Below are 5000 nucleotides of genomic sequence, written 5' to 3'. Positions count from 1 at the left end.
ATATGCGGATGCGGTTAAAGGTAGGACGAGCACGACAACAGAGGGTAACCAAATTTCCCATCTTTCACAAACGCAAAAGGATGAGAATGAAAAACAGAGAGCCAAATTTGCACTTTTAGTCACGTCCGAGACGTTGAACACAGCAGAAGTACAAGCTGCCATAAAAAAAAGGATAGACCCACAGGAGCTCGGGTTAAGTGACCCAGAAATGCGAGAGGGGAAGCGAGGAATGGTAGTGTCAACCTCGTCAAAAGAAGGATTAAAAAACCTAGAAAACCTCATGGAAAACGACCCAGAACTCAGAGCAAGAATGAAAACGCAGAGGCCAAAAAGTAAGAAACCAGAATTAAAGATTATTGGCATAGATGAAGAACTCACATCTGAGGAAATAATTCGGAAACTCATTTCACAGAATAGATTAACATGTACAGAAGAAGATATAAAAATAGTAACCACATGGCAAGGTAAAGAAGGAAAAACGGTAATCGTAAGCTTGGAATACAGAGCTTGGAGACAATTGCAAGGTAAAGAGCAATTAAACATCGGATGGAATAGGTGCCGAGTATTCGACAATACTTATGTTCCAAGATGCACCTTCTGTGCTAAATACGGCCACACACAAAAATGGTGTAGATCTCAGACGCCGCGATGCACTGAGTGTAGTGGCAGACATCACTACAAAGAATGCAGAGTTGAAGATTACCTATGCAGCGCCTGCAAGCAGGACGGGTGGGAACCAGAAATGGTAAGTCATTCCATGATGTCAAGGGCATGCCCTACTTACAAAGCCAGAAGGGAGCAGGAGCTCGACAGAATTCTCCGCCAACTTGAGTTAACAGCACTCTAATTAGACAGGATACGCAAGCGGTATCCAAACGACAACTCCGGGTTTAGACAGTCTTTTCCCTCGTATAAAAAAAAAAAAAAAAAAAAAGAAAAGAAATGGTGAATACAAAATTAAATTCAACAGAAAAATTAGAAATGATACAGGTTAACTTAGGCAGGTCCTTTAAGGCGAATCAGAATTTAAGCATTTATCAACAAAGGAGAAATCATCATATTTCATTAGTTCAAGAGCCCTATCACTTAAAAGGTAAAATTATACCATGTTCAATAAAAGATAGAATTATTGCGCATGAGGAAAACCCAAAAGTTGGCATCATATTCCACTCAAGGGTAACCAACATATTTCCAGTACAAATAGAAGAGGATTTTATTGCAGTAATAATGAAATTTAAGAACAAACAACTTCTCCTAATCAACTGCTATGCAGCACCTAAGGGGAACGTAGAGAACCTACTAACTAAAATAGAGAACGTGATTCAAAAAACACACATAGAGAACATTTTAATAACAGGAGATTTTAATGCAAAAAGCCACAGTTGGGGAGGTGACAAACTAGATGATAGAGGGGAATTAGTTTTAGAGTTTATTATTAAAAATAACTTAAACTTAATAAACGACAAGAACAGTGAACCAACATTCCAAAATTCAAGGGGCAAAAGTTGGATCGATCTATCTATTGTTTCAAACAATTTGATTAGGGAAGTTAAAAATTGGAAGGTTTTAAATGAACCTTCATACAGTGATCATAAATTCATCAAAATAGAAATATTCGAAGAGGCCAAATTACAAATGTTTAAAATAACTAAAACAGGGAAACAAAGAGCATTAACAGATTTACTAAAGATGGATTGGGAATTACAATCACGAAATCTGAATAATGTACAGGAGGTCGAGCATTTAATACAAAAATTTTATAATACATTGGAAAACTTATACAAAAAATATGAAAAACGCATTACCAAGGGAAAAGGTCAAGAGAAAAGCTGGTGGAACCTGGAACTAGAAATACAAAGGAAAAAAGTTAGAGCAATGAAAAGACGGTTCAAAAGAAGTCGAGGGGATATAAGAGAAATCTTTAAAGCTCAATATTATGAAGAACATAAATTATATGTAGAAAATATTGCACAGGCGAAAAAGAAGGATTGGGAAAATTTTTTAGCCAAAGTAACGAGGAATCCTTTTAATATAGGATACAAATTAGCCCGGAATCAAATTAAAAAAGCAGTCATTATAAAAAGCATGATAAAAGAGGACGGTTCATCAACAAATTGTCTTACAGAAACAGTCGACTATATTATAAGTAAATTATATGATTTAGCAGGAGAAAACGAAGTAAACGAAACAAAAGTCGAAGAAGAGGAAATAAACAATGACATTGAAGATGATGGGGAGTTTACGCAACAGGAAGTGGAAGCAATAATTAGGAACCTAAAGAAAGATATCGCACCAGGACCGGACAACTTAACAACGGAATTTATTCAATTAATAAATCAAAAGCAAAATACCTTTTTTGTAAATATATTTAATTGTTGTTTAAAACTAGGATATTTTCCTCAGGACTGGAAAGTATCAAAAATAATATTGATCCCCAAAAAGAAAAGTCAGAATACACCTGCAGATTACCGACCAATTGCAATAAACTCAATATTCGGAAAGATCCTAGAAAGCTTACTCAAAGACCGCATATATCACTTCTTATACAAAAACGAATTATTCCCCAAAAATCAATACGGGTTCAAGCACGATACCTCGACAATTCAGGCATTAGAGAACATAAAGAAAAAATTAGACCAAGCTTCTCTAGATAAAGAGGGAGCTTTGATTATATCAATGGATATCAAAAATGCATTCAACACCATTGATAAAAAAGAAATAATTAAGTACTTAGAAGAAAATAATTGCCCAAAAAATTTAATAAAATTAACCAATGCAATCATGACAAATCGAAAAATCTCGTACAAAAACGAAAACATTCAGAAAATGTATTGCCTAAGAAAAGGATCCCCCCAAGGATCCCCATTAAGTCCATTACTATGGACCATAATGATTACAGAGGTACTGAGGGAAAAATACCCAGAAAAAACATATGTGCAAGCTTTCGCCGACGATATCACAATAATAATTAAAGGAACATCTAAAAGAAAGCTACAAGATAAAGCAAACCAGACATTAAACATAATACAAAAATGGGGCCTCGAAAAAAAGATTGAATTCAATGCAACAAAAACCGAATTTATGGTTATTAAAGGAAAATATTCAAAAAGCCCACCAATACTTAAATTAGGAGACAATAAAATAAGAAAGGTACAGCAAATGAAAATATTAGGAGTAATCTTAGATGAAAACCTGTCTTTCCTTCCGCATTTAGATTATATAAAAGAGAAAGTGTTCGACTTGTCAATTAACTTAAACAAATTTACAGGTAAAAACAGAGGCATTAAAAACAAACAACTTAGGGAAATATATGTAAGGGGAATGGAAAGAATAATAACTTATGCAGGCCCAGTCTGGTATAGAAACATTGGCACCATAATCAAAAGATTGAAATCAATACAACGGAAACCATTAATATCGATAACTAAAGCCTATAAAACAGTTTCAAATAATGCATTAAACGTCTTAGCTAATGTTCCACCAGTACATCTAAAATTAGAAAAAGAGATAGAACTACACAACATTATCAAAAATGGAAAGCAGTTTATTTGGAATGACAAAATTTTCGATGCGGATTCTATTACTAAAAAAATTGACAAATGGAAAATTCATCCGTCTAAAAGATTAAGATTTAAGTTTAATAAAGAACTCAATCAAGAAACAGATTACAAAATTTTTACAGATGGTTCAAGCAATGAAATTGGAGCTGGGTCAGCTTTTGTAGTTATGAAAGAGCAAAAATTATTAGACACCAAACAATATTCATTACCAAAGTACAGTAACAATTTTGAAGCAGAAGCTATGGCTATAACCAAGGCCATAGAATATATTAGTTTACAACAAAATCGAAGCACCTATCATTTGCTGACAGACAGCCTGTCAGTCCTACAGGGGATAAATAATCCAGAAAACCTCAACCCCTATATATTTAAAATTAAGCAACTGCTCCAAAATGCTTCAGTAAACAACCAAATTATTCTAACATACGTAAAAGGACACAGTGGAAACATCGGCAACGACATAGCAGACGAATTGGCAAAAAAGGCAATAAGATTCGGAGAAGAAGTAGGGGTCCAAATTTCTAAGAATTTTATCAAAAAGGAGTTACAAAAAAAATTGTATCACAAATGGGAACAACTTTGGGCCCAAGACAAAATAGCTCGAAAAAGCTATATACACAATTGGATAAAACATATTAATCAGATTCCAAATCAATTTATTGCAAATTATCAGATTTCACAAATTTTAACAGGACATGGACGGTTTCCTCACTATCTGTTCAGGTTCGGGATAAAACAAAACAGAATCTGCCCTTGCAACATGGAAGAAACAGACATAGAGCATTATTTTACGATTTGTAAACTAACCGAAAAATATAGAGCACAGCTGAAGAGATTTTGTGGACGCCCTGCTCAGGGAAAACGGGAACTTATTGAAAATGTACAGGCCAGGGCGATCCTGGAGGAGATGGTCGATACGATCAATAATAAACTGTAGGGACGTTACAGAGCATTAGGCAAACTGGGAAAAAAAAAAAAAAAAAAGAAAATTCCCGGCGGCGATTCCGTCACAAAAAAGAGGGAAAACGAGGCCGATTGCACTGCCACCGTCACCATCACTACGGGGAGGAGAAGTATAAACCCGACCACTTCATCACATTGACACACGCCTCTCCATTTTGGAAAAAAAAAAAAAAAAAAGAAGGACTTCAATGCCAATCGGGTTCAACCTTTCCATGGTTGATAAGTTCGACCGGCAGCTCGCTGGTGGACCATAGGAGAGGTGAAGGGCGATCATGATCGGAGTTCTACTCGCCTCTGCCCTCCCTCCTTTCTCGGGATCAATTGACTGCCATCTGGAAGGACATGGTCTCATCTCTTTGGATTCCAACCGAGATCCACAAGTTGTGGTGAGGACTGAGACCTTCCACATGATGGCATGGCGAGTCAACTGAGGCCTCAAGGACAGGCCATCATGGCGGTTCATAATACTGGCCCTCT

This window comes from Rhipicephalus microplus, unplaced genomic scaffold (assembly GCF_043290135.1).
Source record: "Rhipicephalus microplus isolate Deutch F79 unplaced genomic scaffold, USDA_Rmic scaffold_117, whole genome shotgun sequence".
Lineage (NCBI taxonomy): Eukaryota > Metazoa > Arthropoda > Arachnida > Ixodida > Ixodidae > Rhipicephalus > Rhipicephalus microplus.
The sequence above is the reverse complement of the archived record's forward strand: the minus strand, read 5'-3'. Positions refer to the sequence as shown.